We start from the raw sequence: 19018 nt of genomic DNA on the forward strand, positions 1-19018 counted from the left end.
CCAGCCCGCCGGCAATCGATAAGTCGATGTGCCTGACCTGGGCTTACGTCACTCCGCGGGTCCTCTATCACGCCACCAGTGCTCCCCCTCCCACGTCCATCTTTTTTTGTGCACTTTGCGCCTGAGCCAACGAGGGTGGGATAAATAGAGCCGTCATCCGGAATAGGGAACGGACGTTTCGCTAAAGTTGGTCCCATTCTAGATAAGGCAGACGGTCCCTGTGATTCTGGAACTGAAACTGGTATGAATTACAGACTGACGAAGCAACAATGATACGATATGGCATACAATCTCATCATCTATCCTGAAATATAGTGTGTGGAAGAGGGGAGATTGGCGGGGGCGGGGGGGAGGGGGGCGCTGGATAGGGTTTATGCCTCACTTATGAACATATCGAAGATTTTCGTTGTCGGAGGAGAATGATTTCACATCAACGTTAATGTCTCAAATTAAGTGTCCATTTTCCACAGTCAGCCAATAAATTAAGCAATTTTTATGTTCTTTTTTGGAAAAACTGATGAAGTAAATAAAAGTAAATCTTTTTTGCACAATATTTATTGATTCATGTACAAAATTTTTCTGATTTTGTTAAGAAATTAGGTCATCAATAAGCCTCCAATCGAGGAGTTAAGGTTGTTCTGTCCAGAATGAGATGTGTCCATGGCGGAAGCGCTGCAGTCTGCAGATCTTATCTGAAATAAAAAAAAAAAAAAAATTGTTTTGGTATAGGATATTGCGCACGCAATAATAACAGTTTTTTTTAATTTGAAAAAAATAATAAAATGGCGGACGTTTGAAACAAAGATGTAGTTTTCTCGTGTGGTTTTAGCCAGATTTATTGCAATAACTAATCAATAAATTAAAACAAAAAACAGATTATTACTCCTTACGAACATGCCCGAGTAGTAATTCGCCGGCCGGAGTGGCAGTGCGGTTCTAGGCGCTGCAGTCTGGAGCCGAACGACCGCTACGGTCGCAGGTTCGAATCCTGCCTCGGGCATGGATGTGTGTGATGTCCTTAGGTTAGTTAGGTTTAATTAGTTCTAAGTTCTAGCCGACTGATGACCTCAGAAGTTAAGTCGCATAGTGCTCAGAGTCATTTGAGCCATTGAACCAGTAATTAAACCGAAACGCATGATTATTAGATGCTCCAAATAGCTGCTTATAATAAGTAGCCTTTATTTACGACAGACTGTTTCGGCTTTATCGCCATTTTCAAGTACCTGCAACAGATATGGATGCCAATGTAATTTATATTAAAGTAGCTGTATTGTACTCACGTCTAGATTGATGTGACTTTCATACTACGTCGTTAGTGGACTGTTTTATGTCACTGCTTTAATAAGATGGTAAATGATGTCAAGATGTTGAAAATAAAATGCTAATTACGACGTGACAGCAGTTTGACAGTTCACTCTTAAGACGCTATATGTTTACAAGGATTGTGCAGACGAACACCGATATTATTTTATTAACTACAATTTGTTACAATTATCTTTGGTTGTTGCATATCTTACTTCCGATTTATCCATTTTCGTGCTCTAGAAGTTCAATAAAGTTTTTGAAGTAGTTCTTGTGTCTAAATTCTGTATGTTCGTTTAATATTTCTTGTGTGTATTTTCTCGTATACATATATATTTCTAATTCTTCAAGAATTCTTTGCAAAACCTTTTGGTATTCTGTGCAGAATCTGTAGTGCATTTTCGGTCGTATCAGCAGAGTGACTTTGATTTTTCAAGTCTAGAAAGAAGCTCGACTGATTATATTCGCTCTCTCTAATGCATTGTTTATAACTCACGTTAAAATTTCTTCCTGTTTGGTCAATGTAAAAGCTATTTCAGCAGTAAATGGAGATAAAGCTGAAACAGTGTCGTAAGTAAAGATTACTTATTATAAGCAGCTATGACATCGAAAAGAAACAGTGATTCAAGAATTCTGTGTAGTACTTCTAAAGTTAAGTAACAGTGTAACACCTTTAACTTTTGATTATACTGCACAGTTTGTACATAGATAAACGTGGAACACAAGCACACATATTCGACGCACGCATAACAAGAAATTCACAAAAATAAAGGTTTTATTATAGGCAGCTATTTGGTGCATCTACTCTAATAATCATGTCGTTATCACACATATACTGTACTGCTGTCTCTGAAAAAGGAAAATTTCACAAAGACACCTATATTAATGTACCATATCTCGAGCTGCGGAACTGGTTGCGGGGACACTAATAAAGATAGCTTTCTGAAATTGGGATGAATTTAACCGTCGAACATGTCCGCAAGAAGTAATAGGCTAATTTTTAATTTGTTCGTTAGTTATTGCAAAAAAAGTGACCAAAAACATACGACAAAACTTTGTTTCAAGCGTCCGCCATTTTATTACTTCTTCAAATTGTTCAAATGGCTCTGAGCACTATGGGACTTAACATCTGAGGTCATCAGTCCCATAGAACTTAGAACTACTTAAACCTAACTAACCTAAGGACATCACACACATCCATGCCCGAGGCAGGATTCGAACCTGCGACCGTAGCGTCGCGTGGTTCCAGACTGAAGCGCCTAGAACCGCTTGGCCACCAGCGGCTGGCATTACTTCTTCAAATTTCAAACCAACAGTGCTAATACTACGTGCGCAATGTCCTATAGCTTAAGAAAACTCTATGTTTTTTGATTTCAGATAAGATTTGCGGATTGCAGGCCTTCCGTTACGGCATGAACTCCTCGGATGGGGGGCTTAATGATGTCCTAATTTCTTTACACGAATTTCTTAACTAAATCCAAATATGTCGTCCAAGAATCAATAAATAATATGCAAAAAGATTTACATTAATGGGTTCATTAGCTTTTCAAAGAAAAAATTGTGAAATTCACTTATTTTGTTGGCTGACCCTTAACAAAAGTGAAGATCATTTTTTGAACTGCAATTTTTGCTACAGAACCCCACTCCACGACGTATTCGATAAACTTCTCATAAGAGTGGCGGTGTATATTCAGTTCGTGGGCCATTGGAATCATGGGACTGTCGATGTCCTATTCACATTGTGCTAATTCCATGAAAACTGTACTGTAAAGAAGTGTGACTGGTACAACAGTTTTCTAGACTTTCAGAAGGCCTATGTTGGAGTAGCGCGTTAAGCACGTGGATGTCTACTGCAAAAAATCGGTTGTCCCCTGCCATTTCTTTCGGTGGGAGGATCTCATCTTGAAGACGCCCAATTTATGTTGATTTTTGATACACTATAAGATGAATGATAACGTCTACATCTATATTTTGCGAAACACTGCGCAGTGTCTGAAAGGGGATAAGTTTTTTTGTATTTGCATTAGCGTTTCTGCAGGCCGAAAGGCTTCTCTGTAGGAATAAACATGCGTTCCGCGGAGACCCATGCCGCCAGAATCGATCCCGTATTCCCTTCCCTCTGGAAGGCGTTCAATACAGTTCCGCATTGCCGCATAATGAACAAAAGACGAGACCACGGACTATCAAAGCAGCTTCGTGACTGGCTTTAGGAGTTTCTAGCAAACAGAAGACAATGTGTCATTCTCAACGGAGAAAAATCTTCAGACGTAAAAGTATCTTAAAGTGTACTGCAAGGGAGTGTTATAGGATCATTGCTTATCACAATGACCTAGTGGATAAACTCGGAGGCTCTACGGATAGTGTTATATAAGCAGAAGTTGTAATGCTGAAAAATTGTAGGGCATTGTAGGAAGACCTGGAGAGGATTGATGATTTTTGCGGGGAATTGCAGCTGACCCTCAACATTGACAAATGTAAGGTCTTGCGCATAAGTAGGTAAAAAAGGCTCATTATTGTGTGACTGTTCGATTGCCGAACAATTATTGGAAGCATTCACAGCCATAAAATACCTAGGAGTGTGCGTGCGGGGCGATTTGAAGTGGATCTACCGTATAAAACTAAAGCGAATGTCAGAGTGATACTCACTGGGAGATCCTCAGGAAATGTAGTGCCTCCACAATGGACGTACTCGCAAAACCATCGTCCGACCAGTAGTTGAATATTGCTCTGCAGTCTGGGATGCGTGCCACGTAGGATTGACAGAGGAAACAGAGAAGATATAACGAAGAGCAGCGCGTTTCGTTACAGGTTCATGTGCATAGCGTCACGGAGATGAACAGCCAATTCCAGTGGCAGAGACTACGTGAGAGGCGTTATTCCATCGCGGTACGGTCTACTGTTAAATTTCTGAGAACGTTCGTTTCTATAAGAGTCAACCAATGCAGCGGTTTCTCTGACGTATATCTCGCGAAAAGACATTGAAGGTAAACTTTGATAGATTCGAGCCCCACACGGAGGTTTACCGCGAATCACTCTTCTCACGAACCACTGACTATTGGAACAGGGAAAGGGAGAAGTAACATTTGTATACAAATTATTCCTTGTCACACACCGTAAGGTGTATTGCGGACTATAGGTGTATTAGGCTGGCGCATAAGTTCGTAGAGTTTTTGTTTTGCATGTTGATATTCCAGTTGCTGTGGGTTTATTTATCGATTGTCTTTTTTTATTTCTAGTTCAGTGTTGCCTATTTGGGTTTACATGCTGTCGTTTGGGGATGATGGGTGCGGTTGTGGATGCTAGGAAATGGAATTCCGTGTGGAGAGATCGGAACATCCCTGATATATTTTTCTGTTTGAGCTAAATAGAGGGAAGAAAGCAGCGGAGGCAGCCACAAACATTTTCGCAGTTTATGGGGATAATGCCATTGGATAGGGCACGGCAAGAAATGGTTTAAAGAGGATAGTTTTGGCTTTAGCGACTCTCCAAACTCAGGAAGACTTTCGGGGTTTGATGAAGATCGTTTAAACGCGTTAATCCACAATGTTCAATGTCAGCGGAATCGAGAATTGCCAAATGTGATGAACTGTGATCATTCCACCGTCGTAAATTTGCATGCAATGGGGTTGGTTTAAACATCGGTTGTATGGGTAACGAATGCTCTAAGCCTGAATCACAAAAATCAGCGGGTGGTCTTAAGTGCATCTCTGCTTGCTCGTCGTCAATTGGCTCGTGAACTATACATTCCCATCCTGCATCGTTAATGATGACGAGAAATGGTGTCTTTATGCGTCGAGGGGCATGGAAGGGAAGCAGTGGTTGGGAAAGGAGTGAGACAGGGTTGTAGCCTCTCCAGATTTTATTCAATCTGTATATTGAGCAAGCAGCAAAGGAAACAAAAGAAAAATTTGGAGTAGGTATTAAAATCCATGGAGAAGAAATAAAAACTTTGAGGTTCGCCGATGACATTGTAATTCTGTCAGAGACAGCAAAGGACTTGGAAGAGCAGTTGAACGGAATGGACAGTGTCTTGAAAGGAGGATATAAGATGAACATCAACAAAAGCAAAACGAGGATCATGGAATGTAGTCGAATTAAGTCGGGTGATGCTGAGGGAATTAGATTAGGCAATGAGACACTAAAAGTAGTAAAGGAGTTTTGCTATTTGGCGAGCAAAATAACTGATGATGATCGATGTAGAGAGGATATAAAATGTAGACTGGCAATGGCAAGGAAAGCGTTTCTGAAGAAGAGAAATTTGTTAACATCGAGTATAGATTTAAGTGTCAGGAAGTCTTTTCTGAAAGTATTTGTATGGAGTGTAGCCATGTATGGATGTGAAACATGGACGATAAATAGTTTGGACAAGAAGAGAATAGAAGTTTTCGAAATGTGGCGCTACAGAAGAATGCTGAAGATTAGATGGGTAGATCACATAACTAATGAGGAGGTATTGAATAGAATCGGGGAGAAGAGGAGCTTGTGGCACAACTTGACAAAAAGAAGGGACCGGTTAGTAGGACATGTTCTGAGGCATCAAGGGATCACAAATATAGTATTGGAGGGCAGCGTGGAGGGTAAAAATCGTAGAGGGAGACCAAGAGATGAATACACTAAGCAGATTCAGAAGGATGTAGGTTGCAGTACGTACTGGGAGATGAAGAAGCTTGCACAGGATAGAGTAGCATGGAGAGCTGCATCAAACCAGTCTCAGGGATGAAGACCACAACAACGACAACAAGGAAAAGACAAGAATGGCTGAGCCCAAACAAAGCAGCAACTCCCCGCACAAAGACCTGCTCGTGTCGACAGAAGACAAAGTTATTCAAATGTTCAAATGTGTGTGAAATCTTATGGGACTTAACTGCTAAGGTCATCAGTCCCTAAGCTTACACACTACTTAACCTAAATTATCCTAAGGACAAACACACACACACCCATGCCCCAGGGAGGACTCGAACCTCCGCCGGGATCAGCCGACAAAGTTATTCATCCGGTGGAACAGTGGCGGTGTGGTGTAATGCGAAATGCTTCCTCGACGTGTAAGGCATCACTGCTGATGTTTATTGTCATCAACTGAGACATATTGCAGACCCAGTCCAAGAGCAACGAGCAGAAAGACTGCTTGAAGTGATGCTACTCCGTGGTAACGCCCGCCCGCATTCTCATAGGCTGACGATAAACATTATACAGGAGTGCTCTCTCAGAGTTTCACCTATTCCGCTCTCTATCGGACAATCACCAAGGAACTTCCTTTCCGGATAAAAATGCGGTACGCTTCGCCTTAAAACCACATGGTTTCTACAGTTGCGTAATTGAAAAGTTGCCAAGCGTTGACAGACTTGTGCACGATCACTGTGGAACAAATACGAGGGTTTGAAAAGTATTACCAGTTTGTGCCTTCAAAGGGGTTCTTGAAGCTTATTAGGCGGTTCCTTCGCGTGTGGACCATTCAACATTTTGAAATTTTTTTGTCTTGCTCTTTCGCCAGTCAGACAAGCCTCCGACCATTCGCTCTGCCTTGCATACGCTCGACGTCTCCTGTTAGTGCGTTATGGAATTCGGCCCATACGCCTGATAATATTCAAGTACGGACTGCAGAAGTTTTCGTATGTAAACTCGTAGATAAACTGCAGTTTCCCAGTATCACACCAATGAATCGTAGGTTGCAATTTGCATTACCTACAACGGAGCCACACGTTATAACTCTGATATGAGCATGTTCAGGGAAAATCAGGAATATAGAAATACGAGTCACTTTGGAATGAAACCAACAGGGAGCGTAGAAAAGCTAAGGCGAAATGGCTGCATGAAAAATGTGAAGAAGTCGAAAAAGAAATGATTGTTGGAAAGTGATACAGCAGACAAAAATGTTATACCAACTTTTGGTTGAATTAAAAGCAAGAGCGGTAACATTAAGAGCGCAATGTGAATTCTATTGTTGAATGCGGAGGAGAGCGCGGATAGATGGAAAGCGAACATTGAAGGCCACCATGGGGGGGGGAGGACATGAGATGACGTCATGGAAGAAGGAACAGGTGTCGACACGAAAGAGATAGGGGACCCAACATTGCAATCAGAATTTAAAAGAGCTTTGGACGACTTAAGATCAAATAAGGCAGAAGGGATAGACAACATTCCATCAGAATTTCTAAAATCATTGGGGGAAGTGACAACAAAACGACTGTTCATATTGGTGTGTAGAATGTATGAGATACACAATTCCGAAGATAGCAAGAACCGACAAGTGCGAAATTATCGCACAGTCAGCTTAACAGCTCATGCATCCAAGTTGCTGACAATAGTAATATACAGAAGAATGGAAAGGCAAATTGAGGTTGCGTTAGATGACGATCAGTTTGGTTATAGGAAAAGTAAGGTCACCAGGTGGCATTTCTGACATTGCGGTTGATAATGGAAGCAAGACTGAAGAAAAATCAAGACCCGTTCATAGTCTTTGTCGACCTGGAAAAAGCGTCCGACAATCTCGAATGGTGCAAGACATTCGAAATCCTAAGAAAAATAAGGATAAGCTATAGGAAAAGACGGGTAATATACAATATGTACAAGAAACAAGAAGGCACAGTAAGACTGGAAGTCTGAGTACGACGTACTCAGCGTAGAAACGTTATAAGGTAGGGATGTAGTCTTTCGCCCCTACTGTTCAATCTATATATCAAAGAAGCAATGACGAAAATAAAATAAAGTTTCAAGAGTGAAGCTGAAATTCAAGGTGAAAGGATATCTACGATAAGATTCGCTGATGATGTAGCTACCTTCAGTCAAATTGAAGGAGAATTACAGGATGTGTTGAATGGAATGAGCAGTCTAATAAGCACAGAATTTGCATTTACAGTAAAACGAAGAAAGATGAAAGTAATCATAAGTAGCAGAAATGAGACCAGAGAGAAGCTTAAGATTAGAATTGGGGATCACGATGTAGATGAAGTTAAGGAATTCTGAACCATGGCAGCAATATAAATCATGATGCACAGAGCAAAAAGGATGAAAGAAAGCAAACTAACACGGGCAGAAAGCGCATTCCTGGCCGAGAGTAGTCTACTAGTGTCAAACAAAGGCCTTAATTTGAGCAAGAAGTGTCTGCGAATGTACCTTTGGAGTACAGCATTGTATCTTAGTGAAACACGGATTTGGGGAAATCGGAACGGAAGAGAATAGAAGCTTTTGAGACGTGATGCTACACGAATGTTGAAAATTAGGTGGACTGATAAGGTAAGGAATGAGGAGGTTCTCTGCAGAATCGTCGAGGAAACGAATATATGGAAAGCACTGACAAGAAGAAGGGACAGGCTGATAAGACATCTGTTAAGACATTAGAGTTCAAAAATGGTTGAAATGGCTCTGAGCACTATGGGACTTAACATCTTAGGTCGTCAGTCCTCTAGAACTTAGAACTACTTAAACCGAACTAACCTAAGGACAGCACACACATCCATGCCCGCGGCAGGATTCGAAGCTGCGACCGTAGCAGCAGCGCGGTTCCGGACTGAAGCGCCTAGAACCGCGCGGCCACAACGGTCGGCATCAGAGTTCAACTTCCTGATGCTAGAGAGAGCTGTAGAGGGTAAAAATTGTAGAACGACATAGAGATTGGAATACATCCAGCAAATAAATGAGGACGTAGGGTGCAAGTGCTATTCTGAGATGAAAAGATTGGCATAGGAGAGCTATTCGTAGTGGGATGCTTCAAACCAGTCAGAAGACTGATGACTCAGAGAAAAAAAAATGAACGTGTTACACCGTTGATGATGATCCGTCCGCTGGATGGGGACATTGAACTTAGCGCCCCCCTCTCCCCCCCCCCCCCCCCTCTCCTTTGGGGCTATTCGAGAGGAGTAGGCCATCACACTCACGTATACTCTGGAAATACACGTATGACCCAATTCCTACCTACCCAGATAGAGAGGAGGAGGAGATTAGTGTTTAACGTCCCATCGACAACGAGGTAATTAGAGACGGAGCACAAGCTCGAGTTAGGGAAGGATGGGGAAGGAAATCGGCAGTGCCCTTTCAAAGGAACCATCCCGGCATTTGCCTGAAGTGATATAGGGAAATCACGGAAAACCTAAATCAAGATGGCCGGACGCGGGATCGAACCGTCGTCCTTCCAGATAGAGAGGGGCCGCTTTCTGCGGAGAGGCGAAGAAGTTGTCTCACCCACTATTAATCGATGAAGTGGAGGGGTGGAATATGAATTGCTTCGTTCCCCTGCTCCCCGTCGACTACTGTTGGTGCTGTGGGTCGCGACTCGCCTCGGCCGCCCCTTCTGGCACAGCGTCTGCAGCGCGGCGCCGGCCACTGACCCTGCCAAGTCACTTTGCGTCGTGACACACTCGTCAGCCCACTTACCGGGTTCCGTTGCCCGGTGGCCGCTGTATATGAATTCGGCACGGCCCTCGAAACAAAGAGACGGTACCTGATACCTGAAACTGAAACAAGCGCCAGCACTCTTCCTGTATATCGTACAAACATACCGTCATTTTACCATCGAACAGACTCCCGTATGGAACACATAGTAATAAGCATCCCTGACGTAGAGAAGAGCTGAAAACAAATAAGTTGCCAGGTCAGGAAGGAATCCCAGTTTGGTTTCCCAAAGAGTACTCACCGGCATTGGCCCCTTACTTAGCTTCCATTTATCTTAAATCTCTCGCCCAGCGCAAAGTCCCAAGCAACAGGAAAAAAACGCACTGACTCCTGTGTATAAGAAAGGTAAAGGAACGGATCCGCAGAACTCCAGACCAATATCCCTAAATCGGTTTTTCTGCAGAATGTTTGAATATGTTCTCAGTTCGAATATAATAAAGCTTACGTCCACGAATCAGCACCGTTTTAGGAAGATCGCCCTTGCGAATCTCAGTTGCCCTTTTCTCACATGAGATCCTACGAACTATGGATGAAAGGCAACAGGCAGATTCTATATTTCTAGATTTCCGGGTGACATTTGACACGGTGCTCCACTGCAGGCTTTTAGCTAAGGTACGAGCTTATGGAATAGTTTCACAGATGTGTGAGTGGCTCGAAAACTTCTTATAGAACAGTAGTATTCATCTTGGGTATTAATAACCACTTCAGCTGCATTCGGTCCTTTATTCCTGTGACACTATCGATTTCGTCGCCACATCTTCAGGTGAAAACACGATTAAAACAATAGAGGGGAAAGGCTCGGAATCTTATTTCCCAATATTTGTTGTCCGCCAAAACAAAACACGGCTGAAAGACGATGTGTCATGGATTAAAAATTTCCAGATTCCAGTGTGATGGATGGGTCTAAAACAAATCGTACCATAGTGATAGCTTCTCTGATCTACGAGGGGGAGTTGGAAAATAAGTTTCCCCTGTCGACTGTGGTCAAAGTTGGGTGTGAAAGGAAAAAAAAAAAGAGAATAAGACATTAAAGATAAGACATATCTTTATTTTTCTATATGGCTTCCAAGTACATTGAGACATTTGTCACACCGCTTTATAAGCTTCAAAAACCCTTCCAGGAAAAACTCAGGGCGTTGCATACGGAAGAAGCGTTGAACGGCTTGTTTGACGTCAGCATTGCTGCCAAAGCGCCTTCCGCCGAGAGTCTTCTTCAAAGCAGGAAACAGATGGAAGTCACTTGGTGCGAGATTCGGACTGTAAGGCAGATGGTGTAGGCGCTCCCAACCAATAGTTACAATATGGTTTTGCATTGCCGTCGTGTGTGGTCTCGCATTGTCATCCAACAGCAGAACGCCAGATCTGAGAAGGTCAGGCCGCTTTTTCCGAATCTCCTCTTTCAATTTCGACAGAGTGGCACAGTACCACGCAGCAATGATGGCTGCATCCTCCAGAAAGTCCAGCAGCAAAACTCCTTTGGCGTCCCAGACAACGGTGAGTAGCACTTTACCTGCAGACGGAGTGCTTTTGAACTTGTTTCGGGCAGGTGATGAATGATATTTCCACTCCATGGATGCGGCCTGCAATTCGGGCGTGTGATGGTGGACCCAAGTTTCATCCCCCGTCAGAATCCAAAACAGAAAGTCATTGCCAGATTCATGGTAACGCTCGACCAGGCTGAACGCCATGCGTTGTTCCATGTGTATCGGGGTCAGTTGGCGTGGCACCTATCGTGCTGACAAGTTCCTGTATCGAAGCATGTCGTGGATGGTCTTGTGAGCTCGCTCATGTCCGATTCCAAGTTCTGCCGCTACTCCATCGATGGTAATCCGCCGGTTCGCGTTAATCATGTCATCCACCTTCCTGACATTTGCATCTGTAGTGCGCGTCCGTCCAGGGCTCGGTGTGTCCTGCACTTGCTGAAGTCCATCACTGAATTGCTGGCACCATCTCCGCACCATTTGCCTCGACATCACAGCTGACCCATGCACCTCAACAAGGCGGTTATGAATTTGTGTGCCTGATACTCTAGGTGCCCATTCATAGCGGGTAACGCCTGTGATCATAGCTCCGGGAAAAGACTGAGCGGCTGGCCTCCGCTTTGCGCAGCCACTGCGACAGCGCCATCTGCTTGATCGCGCTCGACCTCTGTCCACTGGTGCATCGGTGTCTTGCACGTGCGCGTTCACCTGCCGTGTCGTCTGTCGCGCATATCACAGAACTCTGCCCACAGTCAACAGGGAAAACATCTTCCAACTCCCCCTCGTATATGGAACCGCGTAAAGAGCAGTTTTTAATCCATCACATGCCGTCTTTTAGCGGACAACGAATGTTGGAAAAAAACATTCCGAAGTTTTCCGCTTGAATGTTTTAATCGTATGTTCACCAGAAGATGTGGCTTTTAATGCCATGAAACCGGTAGTGTTACGGTAATAAAGGACCAAATATAACTGAAGCGGTTATTAATAGCCAAGATGAATACTCATAGCTGTGGTTGTCCCACTTACGACGTTGTCTGCAGAACACAGTGTGTTGCCCTCGACGGCGAGTGGTCATCAGAGACAAGGGTATCGTCAGGAGTGTTCGAGGAACACTACAGAGAAAATATGGAAATCGGCATATGAAGCTGAAGGCAAAACGATTCTACTGCCGCCATCTTACATTCCGCTTAAGGACTACGAAGATAAAATAAGGGAAATTAGAGGTCTTACGGAGGAATAAAGACTCTTGTTTTTCCCTCGCTCTGTTTGCGAGTTTAACAGGAAAGGACTTGTAATGGGGACTGATGACCTTCGCTGTTTAGTCCCCCTTAAACATCCAACAACAACTTGTAATGGTAAGGGGTACCAGCAGGCTGATCCTCAACGCCTGAAGTCATTTGCAGCTATACGGTTTCTCGGCAAACACCCGACGAGATGGTACCTAAAATTGGAACAATAGTAAGCTCTGTTGCTCTGTATTTATGTCGAATCGAAGGTGGATAAGGTTTCCAGATTTTTTCTTTAGATCACTTAGTTGTCTTTGGTACTTTTGCCTCTTTGCTGATTTATGGCTTCCAACTGGTCATGAAATAAGACGTTACGGAGATTCTGCATCACGAGTCAACCTGGCTGATCCTGAACATGTAAGTTTATTCACAGATGTATGCTTTCTGATTGATTATGATTTACAACTGACGTGGTATCAGAAACTGGAACAACAGTAAGCTCTCTTCTTGTGCATTTGTGGGGGATTGGCAAATATATCAGGTTACTAAATTCTCTGTTTACAATTTTTGGTAGTCTTCGGTGCCTTTGTTTCATTGATCAAATACGGTCTCTCACTGGCTATCTAACTAGGTGTTAAATAGTCTGCTTATGGACATACAAGTAAATTTCATGTTATCGTAGAAACAATAATGTCATCTGCTGATTTTCCTGTTATACGTACAGTTCTGCTTATTACGTTCCATTTACATGATTGCGCATCGCTATGTGGATGCTACTATTGATATTCACATATGTTTCTGACGTACATGTATTTCCTCTTCTCTGGTCTTTGAGACTGACTAATTTTTTACTCTACTAATATCGTGGTGTATCCGTTTTAATACTTTGACTTGTTCTCGATGCAGAGGTGGCTAAATCTTCCTTCGGTAATACACAGTGGGGACCGACTTGAGGTGCATGCTTGCCGTCATATGACGCTTCTGCTTTTGGGATTTGACTGGCCTCCTTGAACACTATTGCTATTTTGAAGTAAACAGTGGCCGTTGTTTTATTACCTTATGTGATTTATGCCAGTTTTATCCATCATAACCTGTTGTTGTTTCTATGATATTTGACTAATTTACTACTTAGTCCAAGTATGAAGTCCAAGTTGGCGCAATGTAATACGCTCTGACTGAGCCAGTTTTAGGGTTTCATCATCGGTCTGTTGTCCTAGGAAACCGGTTTCTTTATTTAGTTTTGTAATGCATATGCGCATACTCCTCTCTTCTGTTATACAAATCCATGGGTGTACAAGCCTTTCTTCAAATATAGACGTTTGGCACTTTACTATTTCTATTCTCTTACTTTATGTGGGTGCTGTATACAATACACTACTGTAATCATCTTTCTCGTTAAAGCCTTTTCTTGTCAGTTTACCTATGAAAACGGTTAAGTTTTGTAAATATGGATATTTAGAGATGGTACGAGACAACTTACTTTATAATGATGTCAACTATTCACTTCTTTTTGTAAAGTGTCTTCTACGAATTCCGTTCTATTGACTTGACAGCGTATCACTATGACGCTACTAATGACACGTATGCTTCAGATATATAGATCATTTCATTCGTTCCAGTCTCTCACTGCGGTTATACTGCATTTTTTAAATAATAGATAAATAGCTTGATTGCATACTTGTGGTAATATGACTCGTCCATCTTTAAATTAGACTTATCTGTGATTAGGATTTACTAGTATTGAAACTAGTCTTCCATCTTGTCTTTCAGTTCACTCATTTTGGTATAATTAGAATATATACAATGTCAAAGGTTAGACCGCTTTTGTAGGTTTCTGATTTTATTCATATCTACATAATAAACATAGCTTGTGGAACTTCGTATGTGGTGGCCTCATATTGCAAACATATACATATCTTACTTATCAGTGAGTAATATGGTTTTATGTATCTACAGATAGTACACTGGTTCCATGCAATTCTTGTTGTTAATACAGCTGTAAATTTGTTCTTTAGGGCCTGATGATGGCGTATCATGTCGCCGAAACGGTCGTCTATAAAACAAATTGGAGATGAACTCACAGCTGACGGCTTTTTTGATATTTGTTACATGTATGTCGGAGTGCTGTCCCGCCATCCAACGTAGCAAGACCGGGTACACCTAAGAAAGCTGTGAAAGAGATTCTGCATCACGTGTCAATTTGGTTGATCTTCGTCAACATCGCTGACGCAGTGTCGAAAAAGACACTGCATGCCAATCATCATTAGAACCGACACGATTTCCCTTCACGGCTGCTTCAGCGCAGCGCTGAAGTCATTGGTCTGCGCACCCGGGTAATCCGAGCGAACTGAGTGATGCGAGCCGTCTTGCGGCAGAGGTCGGTTCTGAATATCGCAACGCTCGATACGATCTGCGGGATGTTCCTGCAGCTAGGTAGCATTATACAGAACTGTGCAAACGAAGACTGTTTTCTAGATTGAAATGGAAAAAGAATTAGACCTACGGGCTGTGGCGGCACTGAGTGACTGCGTGGAATCTGGGTTCAAAACCTATCAACGGGAGTACGTACGCCCTGTAACTTCAGTATTAAAACTGCAATATTGATGGCGCTTTGTCTCAGAAACTGCACCATAAATTTTTAAGATGTGTTGTATATTTCATTTTCTTATTACATAACACATAAAATAATTAATTTGTTGCGAAATTTGAAAATTATGTTCAGTTTTTTCTTTAAAACTCCACTTTTTTCCCTTGTTAGCAAAAAATTGTCAGAGGTGGCTGTATTTTGGTAGTTCAGTAGCTGCAGTGCACTGAGAGGTACTATCTGAAATAGTGGGTCAAATGTTTTCAAAAATTAATTTTCAGGAAATTATGTTCAAAGTTTCAGATGATATCAACATACATACGGAGGCATGGCAGCTCCTAGAAGCAGCCAGGCCCATAATCAACATTGTCTGTATACTGTTCTGGATCGTCCTGCAGTCCTTGACGCTTCCTTCTTTCCCTATCCCTTGCTTCTTTCGTCATTTTTTCTGCTGCGCCAAGGGGTTCTATGATTGTAAATCGAGCCATTCATTAGAAGGCTTGAAGCGTGTTGGCTCCTGAAGTGCTATCAAATAGCTCCAGTACCCTAATTCATCCCTTATAGCAATTAATAAACGTTGTCACAGCATCACAAACACTTAGATGTAAAGTTTTCATCCCTGCAAACAAATTGCTTGGTATTCGGGTCCAAACGACATTCGGGTCCAAACGACATTGCTGAAAGGCTCACTTAGGTTTTGCGTGTGACCATGAAGACATTTGGAAAGAAGATCAGGATGAACTAACTCTCTATACACAGGTTTCATAGCTTCCATCATTACAGGTGGTATACTGTTTTGGCACCCAAATTGTTTCTCCGTGACTGCCGCCTGAGTTTTGCAGTAGTTGCACCGTCAAACAGCAGCCGGTGGACAAAGATCACGTGTGGAGGTACCATCAGTGGATGATTTGTGGAAGAATGTAGCCCGCACTGCTCTTTTCGTTTCTTGTAGGTCAAAAAGTTGTATCTTATTGCCATCCCATAATAATGCTGGAGTTCATAAATGTTTTCACTGTAAGTTTTTACCATTTAGAGTTTATGTCCTTACAATTGAACTCTTATGCAGTGCATCTATCCTCTTAACATGAACATGAAATCAAGGAATAAATAGGAGAAAGCCACAGCCTTCTAGACTGAATACTTCCAGAGATAAAGACAGTTAAATAAGTAACTGCAGGACTACTGAATATTATTACGTTTCCACTTTTTAATTTGAAACGATAAGAAGTACAATTCCAATTGAAATTATTTGACAAATAATAAGTCAAACTTTTCACAAGAGATCAAATGTTATTAAGGGATAATAATTTGAAAATGTCACTTTTAGAACAGTTTCAGCATACTTACTCCTCTTAAAAAGTTAAGAGCAATTATTTTACTATTTTTTGTTGATTTTCTGTCATTAAGGAAGTAGAAATAACAATGGTTGAGATAGACGTGTGTAGATGTAGACAATGGCGGTGATAGTATTAACAGTGGTGACAGTAATATATTGCTCTTTTTTCAACCTTAGAATCGTTGTTATTTAAGGTGAAATGTAGTTGCAGACAGAAAATACAGCCTATTATAGAGTTCTAGCTAAATGGCTATAATGTAGAATAAATTAATAAATAGACGATCTAAACTTTACGCTCATTACACCGAGATGCAAATGTTAAAGGCACAATGTATTTAGAACATAGAGTAGCTCTGTTTACCGAATATATTTATTTGTCGGTCATTTATAGGGACAATAAAATATCAGGACCACACTGCCCTCCACCTAGGCATTCTTGATATACGATCATACGTTAATTGTGGCATATGGTGAGTAACATAACTGTTTTACAATATGTATCATATTTTATATGTAGTCTAACATTTAGAAAGAAGAATAAAAGCGATAACTACAATGTTTCTATTTGTAGATGGAGAGGAGGCTAAAATCATACAGGAAGCTAAAGTTTTACTGTTGGCCGTGGCATCAATGAAATAGGGAACAGAGATAGGATAGGAACGGACAAAGTAGCATGCGAATGTGGAGACACGATGCGGTATAAATAATGAAAGAGGAGAAAAGGGAAGATGACTTGAGCGACTGAAGAACAAAAAAGGACAAGCAGAGTAATGGAAGAAGAAATGAAGATTTAATTCACCATTAGACAACGAGGAGTGACCATTACGTATTTTTTTAAAGAGAACTTACTAGGAAGAAAAGTTTTCAATTTTTTCTTAAATTTAGTATGCCGCTTAATTTTGCGTAAACGATGGCTTAGCGTCTTCTAGGGGCAGCAGCAGTGGAGAAGGGACTGGATAACGTTTTTGTTTTATGAAAGGGTACATCAGAAAAATTAGTGTTCCGATTATGGTAGAATATGGTAATAATCAAGTGCATCAACCACGTGCAGCATAAACAAAGCGCCACAAATACGTAAGAGTAATTGACACTAATGTGAAGGACCAAAGACTGACACTTACCAACGACTAAACGTTCTTCCACACTCGTAGTAGCTGTTGTACTTCCTATGTCTGTAGCTGTCTGTGTAAAATTCACGTCCAGTTGTACCGACGGACATCTGTTGGCAGTTGCTAAAGATTAAAACCATCTGTCTATAGGAACCCAGGGCTGTTCTCAGAAAATATTGTTATTAGTAGGCTATTACTATTTTGGTAAAAGCTTATGGCCTTGGTGGAACCTTTAAAAAGTTCTTAGCTTCTGTGCAACAAAAATTTGATTTGTTGGCAGGTTATGTACTACACCTACACTTCGCAAGTTGGTATAGTTATACTGTATATTTCAGAAGTCGTTACGTTAAATAATGTTCGACACACCAGTGCGAACAGGCACGCTGTTATGTCAGTATCTATAGTTCACAGACAAATTGCTTGTAGCTTCCCTTGTCTCAGAGAGTCTCATCAGTGTCATTGAGTTGTCTGCAATATTTATTATCTTTGATATTGTTACAGCAGGTACATGGCATGTACTCTAGATGGTTTAATTATCTCTGGCTCTTTTAACTTAAAAAATTATAACTGTGGTTGTTTGTCTTCAGTCATATAATTGCTTCTGTGTGGTGCAATTAAGCAGATAACCACCATGAATACATCTAGGATCATCTTAAAAAAAAAAAAAAAATCACGACCTTGAAGTTTATGCGCTTGTTGATAGTTGACGTTTCTGCTAGCACAGCTACGATACACCATGAATCTCGTACGACTGAAATGCCATTCAAGTAGATGTCGCATCGTCTAATAGTAGTTTTGAAGCTTCAGTGACGAGCAGAAAATAATGCTTCTTTTAGAAAGTACTTTTTTCTTGTGTCACGAATCGTTTGTTACGTATTTCAAATGTGCAAAACATGATGTGTTTTGACTGTTACTTTTCAGTTGGTGTATTTTGCTAGATTCATTGTCAACTTACTTCTCTATCTTTCGTTTTGAGGTACTTACCTAACAGAAAAGTTAAGTCTTGGGACAGGAACATCAGCATTAGACACCTACTCCGATGTGATTGGATGAACTTCAGAGGTTGGAGTTAGCAGTTGGAAAACTGACCACCAATCAGATGGTTTTATGTCGGGTTTTGTCGTTCCATGAAACTTGACGGCAGCACTGGACCATGTGTTCACGGCGAAGTCTTCGCAGATCCGAGGTGCGGACGCTTCCAAGTCGTGCCGATACTTAGTATTTCGCTTACCTCTACTCCAGTGCCTCGGTCTGACTCACTCACTGTTTGCACGGCTGCCAGTAAAGTTCATGCAGACGCGTAGGTACACAAACATGCGCATGCAAATGCGCACACATCACCTTTCTCGGAGCTGGTTAGTAACTCCTAACTACACTGATGATTATAGAGCTAACATGACAGTGGTGTCTACTTAAAAAATAATAATAAAGCAAATATACTTACCGTTAAATTTAAGAAGGTTTAACTGTTATTGTTATTCGAAAGTTATATATACTATTGTGGTATCGTACTTATTGACGTCATGTTCCTTAATTTTACATAAACTGTTTGCTGTTCTAAGCACGGTGTATACATTATCACAAAAAAAACT

The 19018-nt window shown here is 41.6% G+C and overlaps 1 long non-coding RNA gene across 1 annotated transcript in view; it reads right to left on the reverse strand.

Annotated features, from left to right (window-relative positions):
• Nucleotides 1-537: 537 nt before the first annotated feature.
• The window catches only part of LOC126474046 (uncharacterized), a 36722-nt gene continuing 18241 nt past the window's right edge, over nt 538-19018 (reverse strand). The window contains exon 2 of the long non-coding RNA XR_007586562.1: nt 538-692. This is a non-coding gene — a long non-coding RNA (uncharacterized LOC126474046). The remainder of the gene's footprint in view (nt 693-19018) is intronic.

The sequence above is a fragment of the Schistocerca serialis genome, chromosome 4 (genome assembly GCF_023864345.2).
Source record: "Schistocerca serialis cubense isolate TAMUIC-IGC-003099 chromosome 4, iqSchSeri2.2, whole genome shotgun sequence".
NCBI lineage: Eukaryota > Metazoa > Arthropoda > Insecta > Orthoptera > Acrididae > Schistocerca > Schistocerca serialis.